This window comes from Dipteris shenzhenensis, chromosome 11 (genome assembly GCF_047967505.1).
Source record: "Dipteris shenzhenensis isolate YYH24624 ecotype China chromosome 11, Dip_SZ_1.0, whole genome shotgun sequence".
NCBI classification, from domain to species: domain Eukaryota; kingdom Viridiplantae; phylum Streptophyta; class Polypodiopsida; order Gleicheniales; family Dipteridaceae; genus Dipteris; species Dipteris shenzhenensis.
Genome location: NC_141606.1, coordinates 14,667,900 through 14,682,428, shown reverse-complemented (window position 1 = coordinate 14,682,428; position 14,529 = coordinate 14,667,900).

The following is a 14,529-nucleotide window of genomic DNA, read 5'->3' as shown; positions in this document are numbered from 1 at the left end:
TGCTTCTCAAAGATTCAAAGATCCTTTTGTTTTTGTTTGTTATGGTGTAATTATTCTAATGCCATGATTCATACCACTTGAATTTGTTACCATTAAGGTGTTTGAATTTGTTACCCCATTAAGGTGTCTTGCCATCTCCACTCCATCCAATAAAAATTTCTTCCATAGGAGATTGTGACTCACTCTTATGCTGATCAAGGCTTGGGCTTCTATCTTGGATTTTCTAGCCATGTTACCAAACATATACAAGCATAAACTTCCTCCTTGTTTGCTTCTCAAATATTCGAAGATCCTTTTGTTTTTGTTTGTTATGGTGTAATTATTCTAATGCCATAATTCATACCACTTGAATTTGTTACCATTAAGGTGTTTGAATTTGTTACCCCATTAAGGTGTCTTGCCATCTCCACTCCATCCAATATTTTGATGCAAACCATGCCCTAAGGCATGATTTTAGTAAGGTCCCATGACACAAAATGTTACTTTTTGTTAGGTATGAACAAGAAGGCTAGTTCCCCTTCATTGAGTTCTTTAGTCTTTAAGTTGTCAAACCATTTCTTCCACTGTAGTTTGTTATCTCTCATGCTAAACATATATCTAAGTCATCATTCTTTTAGATACAACATTTTTATGCAACAATGTTCTCCATTAATCTTTCACTTACTGCCATCCTAGGTACTAAGTACGTTGTTAGGCATAATTGCTTCTAGATCATATGGCAAATTAAATGGGGATTGCAGTTGGTGGCGATGTATAGTCTCTTTGATAAGCCCACAAAGTGGCTATTAACAAAGTCTATATGGCTAGCCTCTACCATTTGGGTCAAAATGTTTCACATTTTCTTCCTCTTTTTTGGAGTTTAAAAAACATTCGAGCAAATTAATGCAACTTAGATTGGTAAGTGGCTACATCTTTTATTAATTTGTGAGTCGACTCTTTGTTTAGAGGTTGATCTTCAAAAAATCCACTAGAGCAAGGTAATGGTTAACATCCTCCACCCATTGAGGTACTAAGTCAAGTTGAAACAAAGGGGCGTTGAGAAGATTGTCATCCACTCCTATCATTCTCTCCGTTTGGCATACATGAAAGGTGAACGGTTAATTGTTGCCAATGCCTCTTGAATTTTGTGGTTGAACTCTTTCTCCTCCGTAACTCAAGATTCTCCCATCTATATTCTCTGGCATGCTAGCAACAATATTATGAACAACATGACAAGTCTCAGATTCTGTGCCCCTTTTGCCTTGTGTTCGAGTGGTAACATCATGATCATTGTCACTAATATCATCAATTCCTGTTATTGCATCACTTATCCCATCGATCTTTGCATGTATTTTTCTTTGTGGTCCCATCTTATTATTCTCAACACAAGACAAGTCTTCTATATCAGTAAGCATTTTTGTGTCACTTGCAACACAAGACAAGTCTTCTATACCAGTGAGTATATTTGAGTCACTTGCAACACAAGAAAACTTTTCTACATCAACATCCGTTACTATATTGTCCTCAATACCTATGAGCATGCCACTATGATACTCTTGATTACTACTATAGCTTCTTATCAATTTGGATCCCATTTGTGTTATACTCCTTTTCTTCTGATAATATTTTGTTGTGTCTTCCATGACATTGAAGGAAACTGTCTTGGGCAAACTTGATTTTAAGAAAGCTAACCCCCATTTACAAGTACTATGAACTTGTAGTTGAGACGTAGTATTATGGATATCTAAATGTGAAGTACTATCCATTGCATTTTGAATGACACCTGCACTAGTCAACTTAATTATCTCCACTATACAGAGAAAACTCTGAGCATAGCCTTTAAAGTTGCCAATTGCTAAAACTTCTCCGGAGCAAGATAACATCTCTACTTTTTCCCCCTCAAAATAAGTTTTTTTGATATCTTGAAAGTATGTCTTTGGAACAATTTCGTCTTGGTCCCAGAGTGTTCTGTGTGCTTGCATATCAAATATGTCACATTGTAAGATATCTCCCAATGTTTCAAAGTCTCCATGTGGATATTTTAAATGTACTTTAGGATTTACAACGTTGGTGATTATCACTACACATCTTCTCTCACCATAACATTGGAAATGACACACATTCATAGGATCAAGACTATGAATTCGTCCAAAAGCCACCACTTCATTCTTCTTATATAACACCACATCCATACCCTTTGTTAGGGTGAATACCTGTTTTATATACAAAAATATATTAGCAACTCAAAATGGACATAATAAATAATCATTGAGCTTATTATTACTTAATAACTTTCATATCAAAACTAGCAGAGAAGGCATTAAACCTAAACCCTACATCCTAAACTTTAAACAATTAATATCAAAACATCTTAATCACTGTAAATCCTAAACTTTAAACATTTAATTCCTTAACCCTAAACCCAAAATCCTAAACTCCTAAACAATAAATCCTAAACCTTAAACTCTAAACTCTAAATCCTAAACCCTAAATCCTAAATCTTAAATCCTAAACCCTAAACCCTAACCCTAAAATACAACCAAAATTTAATGAATTTTTTTAATTCAATAATTTTCTTTATTTGTGCAACAATTTGATATACTGTTGGGGAATATATCCAACCTGTTGCACAACTCAAGAATTTTGTTGATTTGTGCAAGGTTGAATATACCCCCAACCTATTGCTCGAGCAATAGGTATTTTCTTGACTTGTGCAACAGGTTGGATATAACCCTCCAACCTATTGCTCGAGCAATAGGTTGGGGTCACCCCCACTGAGGCCTGTTGTTGGATATATCCCCCAACGTGTTGCTCAAGCAACAGGTTGGGGGGTATATCCAATCTGTTACACAAATTAAGAAAATTCTTGATTTGTGCAACAGGTTGGATATACCCCCCCAACCTGTTGCTCAAGCAACAGGTTGGGGGGGTATATCCAACCTGTTGCACAAATCAAGAAAATTCCTTGATTTTTGCAATAGGTTGAGTGCACCATTAACCTATTCCACTTGCAACAGGTTGGGAGATATATCAAACCTATTGCATAAATTGAAAAAAATCATTAAATTTTGATTGTATTTTAGGGTTAGGGTTTAGTATTTAGGGTTAAGGATAGGGCTTAGGATTTAAGATTTAGTGTTTAGGGTTTTGGGTTTATGATTATGTTTTTAGGGTTTAGGGTTTAGGATTTAGGATTTAGTGTTTAGGGTTTCGAATCTAGGGTTTAGGGTTTATGATCTAGCATTTAGGGTTTATGATTATTGTCTTAGGGTTTAGGATTTAGGATTTAGGTTTTAGGGCTTAGGGTTTAGGGTTTAGTATATAAGATCATGAGCTTAGAGTCTAGAATTTAGGGTTTAGGATTGAAAATTAGGTTTTAGAATTTAAGTTATAGGGGTTAGGGTTTAAGTTTTAGGGTTTAGGGTTTAGGGATTATAACTATTATATAAGTTTAAGAGATTAGATTGTATAACTTAAGATTTAGGAAACTTTAGGATTTAAGATTTAAGGTGTAAGATTTAAGTTATATAGACTATATAAAATATGCATTCCAAAGTATTTAGTTTAGATATATATAGACTATATGTTATATGCTTTCCAAAGTGTTTTGTTTATAGGTATGATCCTTTGCAAAGGCTTTACTTTAAGTAATTATAAGTCTACCTAGTCAAAGTATGCTACTGATTAGGGACAAGCACATAGGCTAAAAGCACACCGATTCATATTTTCTTACATTCATGCTGCATGGTGTATCAGAAGGTATGATCCTTTGCAAAGGCTTTACTTTAAGTAATTATAAGTCTACCTAGTCAAAGTATCCTATTGATTAGGAACAAGTACGTAGGCTAAAAGCATACCGATTCATATTTTCTTACATTCATGCTGCATGGTGTATCAGAAGAAATGAAAAAGTATGTGATAAGAAATATTCAGAAGAAATATGTATTCCATATCATGGATTCATACCATGGATATCTGGTGGTTGCTAAAGTAAAAAAATGATATGGATGCAATAATACTGTAGTTTTGTGCAAAGCCTTTTTAAGGCTTTTGCAAAGTATTACACATAGTAACAAAGATAAGTAAGTATGCTAAACCTCTTCTAGATTCTATGGTTTTAAATACCTACCTTACAAATACATTATCTAATTTTTTATTCTTTGACTAACTAACAAGTATTATACACATGGAAGAAAAGCATACATGCTAAAAGTACATGTGTAAAATTTAATATTTTCTTATTTTTTAAATTAATTCAATTCTTTGATTGACTACTTTTTAAAATTAAAAGGTTATTAGTATATAATCTACATAATATTAAATGTTATTAATGTATAATATTAATAATTTATATATTTATTTAAATTTATATAATAATTAAATTATATTTATATTAGTTTTTAAGTTAATAATGTATAGAATAGCAATATATTCACTAATTCTACATTGTTGTATTATATATATATGCTAGAAGACCTCCCTTTCAAGTTATATTTTTTTAATTAATGTATTTATATATTTATCTATATAATATTTATATTAATTTATAGATTAATAATATATATTTTTAACAAAATTATATTTTAACATTAGTTAATAAAAATTTATTATATTATGGAGTAAAAATATTATAAATGGATTTCTTATATTAATAAAGTGTCGTGAGAAGAGTTTCTTAGAGAGATTTATGATTAAGTTTTGTTTTGAAGTTGTTGCATACGCAATAGGTAGGGAGGTTTGAGTGGTTTTGACGTTGAGAGAGAAATTTGTAATAAAGTGTCGTGAGAAGAGTTGTTTGGAGAGATTTATGCTAAAATTTTATTTTGAAGTTGTTGCGTACGCAATAGGTAGGGAGGTTTGAGTGGTTTTGAGGTTGAGAGAGAAACTTGTAATAGATTTTTTTTTTTTTATGAGGAGTTTTTTGGAGAGATTTATGATTAAATTTTGTTTTGAAGTTGTTGCATACGCAATAGGTAGGGAGGTTTGAGTGATTTTGAGGTTGAGAAAGAAATTTGTAATAGATTCTTTTTTTTTTAATTGAGGAGTTTTTGGAGAGATTTATGATTAAATTTTGTTTTGAAGTTGTTGCGTATTTGAGTGGTTTTGAGGTTGAGAGAGAAATTTATAGTAGATTTTTTTTTTTTGAAAAATTGTTGCGTGCCCAATAGGCTAAGAGAGAAATTTTTGAAAATAGGTTGTGAGAGATTGAGGTAAAGAGGGAAATTTGTGGGAAAAAAGATTTAATGCAAAAATGGTTTTTTGAAGTTGTTGCATACACATAAGTTTTTGAGAAAAGAATCGGATTTGAAAAAAAATTCAAATTTACAAAAACTTGATTCTTAGAAGTTCTTGTGTACACAATAGGTTAGAAATGAACTCACCTCTTATAACATTTTGAAAAAAAAAATTTCAAATTTACAAAAACTTGATTCTTAGAAGTTCTTGTGTACACAATAGGTTAGAAATGAACTCACCTCTTACAACATTTTGAAAATTTTTGAGAATCCTGCAACAGGTTGATGAGAGGAGAGAAGCGTGGAGTGTGAAAGAATGATCTTTGAATGAAAGAGAGAATGAAGAATGTTCTATTTATAGTGAACCTAAAAGAACTAAAAAAACCTTAAAAACTAAAAAAAGCTTACTTGACCTAAAAGCTACCCATTTCCTATAAAACTCTACTTCTCCTCTTTCTCTCTCACAACTTTCCTGGAGCTCCTCCACCACCTCTCCACCTAGGTACTCCCTCCCTCCCTCTCCTCCCTTCCCCCTCCTCCCTCCCCTCCTGCTTCCCATCCCCTCTCCTCCCGCTTCCTCTCTCCCCTCCCTTCCCCTCTCCTCCCACTTCCCCCCTCCCGCTTCCTCTCTCCCCTCCCTTGCCCTCCCCTCCCCCTCCCTTTCCCTCTCCTCCCCCTTCCCCTTCCCCGCCTCTTTTCTCGCTTCCTCTCTCCCCTCCCTTCCCCTCTCCTCCTGCTTCCCCCCTCCCTCCTCCCGCTTCCCCTCTCCTCCCTTGCCCTCCCCTCCCCCTCCCTTCCCCTCTCCTCCCCCTCCTCCCCCTTCCCCTTCCCCTCGCTTCCCCTCTCCTCCCTTCCTTCCTCCCCTCTCCTCCCGCTTCCCCTCCCTCCGCTCCCTTCCCCTCTCATCTCGCTTCCCCCTCTTCTCCCTCTTCCCTCTTTTTTAAGGCGAGGTGCGGTGAGGAGGAGAGGGGGTCACAGACGGGAGGTCGCAGGCGAGAGGGAGGGAGGGGAGGGGGCCAACGAGAGGGGGAGACGGGGAAGGGGGAGGGGAGGAGGGACAGGAGAGGGCAGACGGGAGGGAGGAGGGACAGGAGAGGGCAGACGGGAGGGAGGAGGCAGGCGGGGAGGTGGGAGGGCAGGAGGAAGGAGGGAGAGGAGGTAGGCGGGGAGGCGAGAGGGAGGGGAGGGCACAGACGGTAGGGGGAGGCGGGAGGGAGGGGAGGGGGCCGACGGGAGGGCGCAGATGGGAGGGGGAGGCAGGGAAGAGGAAGGGAGAGGTCGGAGGCTAGGGGGGAGGAGAGGAGGGAGGAGGGGGGTTAACCCCCAACCTGTTGCACACGCAACAAGTTGGCGCCCTCCCCTACCCTAAGCCCCCAAAGGGGCTTTAAATTTGTACTTTATTTTTTAAAGACCAAAAAATTTCATTTAATTTAATTTAAAAAAGAAAAAAAAGATGAAAAAAATTAATTAACTTAATTTATTTTAAAAAATAAAAAAGTTAAAATAAATAAATAAATAAAACTTAAAAAATTTTTAAAAATTAAATTAAATTTTAAATATAAAAATAAATTAATTAATTAAAATAAACTAAATTAAAAAAAATAAAATCATTAAAAAAAAGACGTAAAAAATAAATTAATTTAATTTAATTTTAAAATTTTTAAAAATTAAAAATAAATAAAACTTAAAACAATATTTAATTTGAATTTTTTTTAATATTTTGAGTTTGAAAATCATTGTATTTCTCATTTTTTATTTTTGATTGTTTTTCAAAAAACTATGGCTTCCAGTTTTGGTTCCAAGGTGTCTGCAAATACCTTGAACATGCTTGGTATTTTATGGAGCGCAAATCAAAGTATTTTTTGGTGATCACTGTTGAGAATGTGTCAAGCGTGAAATATTCTCCAGAGGTAGTAAGAAATGGTGGCATGGTCTCCAACATCAACATTAAAGAAAACAATTTGATAGAAGTTCTGTGAAAAGGGAAGAATGACGAGGTGGTTTACAAGTTACGAGTTACGCACAAGCACTTCTTGAAGCCCTTACCAGATTCAATTGAGGGATCCCAAGAATTACTTAGTGCCTTAGAAGCATTGAGAAAATGTGGGATGCATTTCCAAGTGGTGATGTTGTACCTTCAGCAGTAGTAAGTATGCCATCTATAACATGTAACCCTCAAGTTGTACCGCTAATATCTATGGCGATAACTATAGTAACTCCAGCAAGAGTAACTACAATATCTATGGCAATAACTACAGTATCTCCAACTATACCTACACCATCGACTACTGCAACTACAGGAACAAGAAGGAGTGATCATGGAGCATATTCAAGTTCTACAGCTATTCCAAGAAAGAGAGCAAAAATAACTCCTACTCCACGTGTAGATCGTTCAAGTGCAGGTTATTTAAAACCAGGTGAAAATTTGGATAGCGTTGAATAGGAGGATCTGTAAGAAGAAGATACAAGTCTCATAGACTTTTCTATAAGTGTGGCAGACTTACATCCTCCAGAGGATGAGGGGTACATTTGGGGATTTTTACAATTCAGCGTGGCCACAATGCTTATTGATCGAGCTTCGTTGTTCACAAATCAAAGAAAGCTAGATAAGACATTTGCACGCAAATTGTATGAAGATACGAGGAAAACAAGAACTCCAGTTGCCATTAATATCACTCTTCATCCTATGGCGTTTAAGAGACTTCAAGAAGATGATCCTACATTGCCTGATGTCACATTTCAAAAGCACGTGGACTTTCTTGATGCTTTTGAGAACTTCAGAAGGAGTGACTTTGTTCGTGGAGAGGCTTTGTACCAAAGCCAATATGGGACTGACATCGAGAAGAGATACATGCTGGCAAAGAATAGATTCTTGGAAAGATGCAGGTTTGAGCCCATTGATGGGCAACACTTTTGTGAAGCTTGCAGGATCACCCTTGATGAGGGAAGAAAAGGAAACTTGCCACAGATTGAGTGGATGGAAAAGTTTCAACAGGTCATTTGTCATGTATGCATATTTAACGATGACTCGAAGTACATTCTAGAATCAGAAAGGCTGAATTCCGCTCCATTTAGGTTGAAAAAAAGCTCTTCTCTTTCTGAGATCTTGATAAAGGCAAGGGAGTTATGGGTGGGCTATGGAAAGCCACAAACAGTGAAGGGCAGGAGACCTACATCTGAGTACATGGCAAAGAGGACTCGGTTTTATAGATGCTTGAAAGGTGTTGTAAGCAATACGGAAGGCATACCAAGTAAGAAGGTTGAGACAAAGGATTTGAACACCACCATTGCAAGATATAGGGATGTTACTTGCATTTTCTTCCACAAGGACTCTGTGTTTCAGAGCATGGTGGATGTTTGCCAAACATATGAAGCAGGGAAGATATCCTTTGAGGCACTAGAGCACACTGCAACTCAGAGGAAAGAAATAAAGAAACCGATGTCTATTGTTTGGTGGAGAGCATTAAGGTTTGTTCCAGATGCAATAACAAAAGAAGTATGCAAGAAGATCCTAAGTGGTGACTGCTTCTTTGGAAAGAAGAGCAAGCATAGCAACTTGGATGAAGTGGTCACCCGAATGATTCAAAGTGTGGCTGCTCTCTTGGCACTATTGTTTTTATTAAAATCTGATGATGAGTTAGCTGGCAAGTCAATTGATGTGGATAAGAAGAAAGCACTTAGCCTAGGTCAACTCCTTAATAAGACATGGGCTACAAAGTGGTTGGCTTCAATAATGGATGCAGATGCCACACCAACAAAGTATCTAAGAGCTAAAATGCCAAAGGTTGTTGAGACAGAATATATGGACATCAAGAAAAAGGCCTTGCAGTCCACTGCCCAAGGTAGAGCAATTGGTGGTTTAGATGATGGTTCTCCATTTAGCTTCTTTTATGATATCTTGCTATCAGAGAATGATACAAAATTTGCACCCATCAATGGCATTGATACAGAGCATTTCATAACAATGAGCGGTCATGCTTGGGAGAAGCCATGCATATTTTCCATAGATGAATTGCAAGACCTTTGAGTGTCACAGATAGTTGAACTTGTGCAGTTTATCATAGAAGGTCCTATGGCAGATAAGAAAAGATCAACGTTGGTCCTGTTCGTGACAGAATCACAAAGGGATGCCTTGTATGTGAGTTTTACATCTGCATTTGGGTATTTACTTTCAAAAGTATACCATGGTATAGTCCTACGCAATCATATGACTGTCTTGGAAGGCACTGCCATTCAAGTCTTGCAGCCTTTCTTGATGTGCTTCTTATCCAGGGGTGGTGGCAATCTAATCAAAATTCCTTGAAGGACTCTCGAGCTTCATTACTTTGAGGACAATAAGGTTTATCTTGATGCAGCAATGGTGGATTACAGAAAGCCGATGGATCTTGATGTGATACTAGAGATGACAAAGAATTTACTGATGATGGGTGGGCAGTAGCATTGTATCGAATGGGTTTTGCTGCTGAGAAATTATGACACCAAGGTAGAAATGTAAATTTCATTGATACCCCCCATCAAATTGAGTTCTTTGACACATATTACAGTTGCACTGCCTTCTTTGAAGAGGAAAATGTCAAAGAAGAGGGTAGTGAGAAAAATGTCGAAGACAAGGGTAATGAGTCTGAGGGTGATGATTCTAGCTCAGATGATGATGAGGATGAAAGCTCTGCATCCGATGACTTATGCTAAGAAGAAATCTACACAAAGAATAAGGGTGATCAATTGTCAACTAGAGTCAAGGAGGTTCCACTCATCATACGAGAAGGCTCGCGGTAGAAAGAAGTAGTAGTACAACACGTCACAGGAAAAGGTAAGGCTAAAGAGGTGGAAGCACTTCCCTTGAAATTAAAAGTGAGGAAGGCACCCTTGATCTTGGGTGAAGGACATGCAAGTGGATCAAGCAAGGAAGCCTTACTCAAAGAAGGTATGAACGAGGTAAAGTATGACCAGGAGGAGTTACCAGGAGGCATAGATGGTTCTTCAGCCATGACCTTATAGACTCCAGAGCAGCCTACTAGTCAAGAACCTAGTAGCTAGGTCCCTATTCACCAAGAACTTGGTCATGAGACTCTAGAGCAGCCTACTACTCAGGTGCTCGGAACTGAAGAGCAAACTACTGAGGACCTTACTACTGAGACTTCAGTCTTAGAGTAGCCTATTAGTCAGGACCTTGGTAGTCAAGGGTGCATTGAGGACATAGGTATTGTCTTAGAGCAGCCTATTAGTCACGATCCTGGTAGTTAAGGGCCTAGCATTGAGGACATTGGTAGTGAGTAACATGATGGCTGACGACTTTGTAATCACAAGTTTTGAACTTCTATGTAAAGCGAATATCTAATAAAAAGTTTACTACTTTTTTTATTTCTTTACTCTCATTATTGTGTATAAAGATTGTTTATGAGGTCCATTTTATACTTAATCATGTATTTTAAACTTTATGTCAAATGTATTTTTATAGTTAAGGGTGTTTTTTAATACTAAGTGAGGTGTATATGTACACCACTTACACATAAAAGGATTTATCTAGACTACCTTTCTAAGGGGTTTATGTACACCACCTTTCTAAAAGAAATGGTCATAAAGGTGTGTGCACACCACTTATACATAAAGGTGTTTATTTACACCACCTTTCTTATAGAATTGGTCATCTATTGATGTTTTTAGGTGATAGTAGCTCAATTCACAAGAAGTTATGAAGATGTTTATGTAGACCACCTTTGTAAGAGATTTTTTTGAAGTTATGAAGATGTTTATGTAGACCACCTTTGGAAGAGATTTGGTTATGCATTGATGTTCTTAGTACTTAATCATCAAATCTTTTGTTTTGAGTTGTCGAATCTAGTTCAAAAAACAACATTACTAGTATATTCAAAATTTTTGGACTGTTTTTTAGTCCATTTCTCAAATTGAACTTTACACAAGTCAAAAATTTTGAATAGTGTGTTAGGGAAGAACTTTTTAATTGGAGAGCTTTGACATGTTGAGCATGGGCTACTAGAGCTTTGCTAAGCCTTAGCACTAAGGCTAAAATATAACAGGTAGATTTCAATAAGAGAAGAGTAGAAGGGCTTCATAAAAGTATGACATATACTTGAAGCTATTCTAAGAGGGGTTGAATTTTTTTAACAAGCAAACTTTCCCCCCTTTTCCCCTTAATAGGTCAATCCAAAGAGATTCTCCCCTTTCTCCTCTGTAATTCAAAATAGCCAAACATGACTTAGATGAATTATTCAAGAAAAAGTGGATGACAACTTAAGGAAATCCAATTTGAGGATAGGTAAAGAGATTTTGAGAGTGGTTTGCTGATGAAACGAATTTGACACCATAAAATGTCCTCATGTCAATATAAAACATAATGAAATGCCTTGACTTTTTCTATTTATCTTCAAGTTCAAGAATTTTATTGATGATCAAGGGATTCAAAGTAATAAAAAAGGGATAAAGTTTTAGAGTACTAGGAATACACATGGTGTCCATTGCAGCATGGAGGCAACGTAGGAGTGGGTCCTTCAAATGGTAAAAGAAAAGATATCAAATTGGAAATGTTTTGCATCCATAAATTTTCTTCTTGAAAATTTATGTTGAATCATCTCATTAATCCTTCACTCATTTACTTTGTATCCTGTTGTAGTATCCATCCTACAGTGGAAGTTGCACAAGAATCATAAGGGAGAGATTCAAGATAAGTTAAAGGATAGATGAAGAGATATTTAGGCACAATGGTTCAGAAGGAAGTAAAAGAGCAAGCTGAAAGGTAGTTCAAATCAAAGAAAATAAGGATTAGAGGACTACTAAACAACATGAATGTAGTAATGAAAAGATGTACAAGTGGAAACATTTTGCATCCATAAATTTTCTTCTTGAAATTTTATGTTGAATCATCTCATTAATCCTTCACTCATTTACTTTGTATCCTGTCGTGGTATCCATCCTAGAGTGGGAGTTTCACAAGAAGCTTAAGGGAGAGATTTAAGATATTAAGGAACCAGTATAGGAACTTCATGTGATTATTTATCCCTTGAGACATAATATAAAAACCTTTTATTTTTCCTTAAAAAAAATTTTTGTGGGGCAAAGATTTGGGAAAAAGAAATATGGAAAAGTTCAAAAGAGATTTTTTCATAATACAAAAGGAGGAACAAGGGATGGTGAATGTTGAAAGGTCTCTAGCTAGGTTCATGAGAAATGGATGCTAAAATCATTATAGCAAAAGGTCTTTGTGTTGTCTTCTTTAGTCAAAGAAACCTAATAAAGGTAAAGCCTTGAGGTGCAAACACTAGAAAGCTACACAAAACTTTTTCCATTTTTGGGAAAGATCCTTGTGTCCCAAAGGGGTCTAAAATATGAAGGACCATGTGGAAGGCATGGGAATCATTGAAACCAAGTTGAAACCTCATTTGTGGTTGTGGAAGAGGTTTAATACTAGAAAAATAGGAACATATATAGGTAGGGTTTTTGTTAGTTGGAAAGATGTACCGTTAGTGACATTTCCATGAAAAATACTTTATAGCTTAGCAACAAGGGTGTTAGGCTATGGCAGGATTTGTGAGACAAAAGATTTGATACTGTGGCATAAGGAATGATGAATCTTTGGGACAAAGGTCCATTGGCATGGATGGGAGGTAGGCAATACTATTTCCCTACTCTTTCCTAAAATAATTTAAATGGATGGCTCAAAGAAATATCTTCGCATCCTAGCCTTTGAGACATGGTCTAAGGAGTCGATGGAATGTCTAAAGAGAAAATGGCATAGAAAATAATCTAAAAAGGTATGGAGGCCTCTGTTTGTAAGAGTGTGCCAAAAACTATGCCATTTAATCATTCATGCCTCACATGGTTAATCATACAAAAAATAGTGTGGATAGGTATTAGAGCTCGGATCATAGGACAATGAGAGGACAAATGTAGAAGGTGTCTCAGAAGACAAGAAGGCATTTGACCTCTTTATGAACTGTGAACATCCTATCATGCTTGGGAAGTTGTCACGAGTCAAATCAATACTTTTCCTTTTGATTATGTATATGTATTAATGGGTGATATTTCTAAAAACATGCACAATGGTTGGGTTTCCATCAAGAGCGCGCGTGTGCGCACACACACACACACTTGACTAATGTGTGGGATCTATAGATCTAAACTATAGAATTGGGACTTTGAAATGAGTGCACGTAGGGCTTAGAATGAAAAAATGCCCCCAAGATGGGATTATTTGAATTTAGGCCCTTGGCCAAAGAATTTGAATCTAGTATCTAGATTAAATAAATCTAAAATAGTCATTTCCCCCCCTAATTTGACCCCCTCCTTACCACCCCCTTTATCTAATGGTCCCCTAGCCCCTCCTGCCCTTTTCCCCAACTTTTTTATCTCTTTAGCCTGTTACTGTGTGCATCTTTTGGCCTTCTATGCTCCACTCTATAATCTTCATGTTTTTGCCCATAATTTGGTTGATGATAACTTCTCATAATTCAATAGACATGTTCTTCTTTAAGGGCTTTATTGTTAACCTCTCAATGTACACACTTTTCCTCCCTTCTCTCTCTCTCTCTCTCTCTCTCTCTCTCTCTCTCTCTCTCTCTCTCTCTCACACACACACACAATCCCTTGACCCCCACCCCCTCTCTCTCTCTCTCTCTCTCTCTCTCTCTCTCTCTCTCTCTCTTCCCTTCTCGGTGAAAGAGAAGGTGCACTGGAGTAACCTTGATGTCCCTAAATGGGTTTCTTTATTATATAATGCAATATTTAGGTCCTAATAAGATTGTTGTTAACCTGGTGCTTATGTAACATTGATTTCTTTTAATAACCCCACAACCACTCCCCCATTCCCCTAATAAAATGAATGAATTCTGCAATATAGGAAAGAATGGTATGAAACAAAGGGGCTGTGTGCCTTGCACCCTCTCCGATTTGCCTCTAAGCCTCTACCTAGGCAAATACCTCCCCCTTCCTATCAAGAGGGTCCCTCTTTAGTGGGTTAACAATGATTTTGTTCTCATGGGGCTATCATAAGCGCATTGTAAGATCAAGGTTTATATTTGATTTTGTCCCAATGGGTCTCTCATAAGCTCATTGTGAAATAGAGGTTTATGGTTGATAAATATTAATTCCACATTTATCTACAAGTTGATTTTAGAAGTGTTATTCATTAATTTCGTGTCCAATGTTATCATTAATTTCATTCATTATTTCATTTCTTACCTAAGATCCTCTTATATTTTTAATAATTATCCCAATGTTTATGTTCATATATTTGGCCATGTCTAACCCCTACCTAACCACCCAACCTAACCAGTAGTTCCCCAACCTAGCCACACCCACC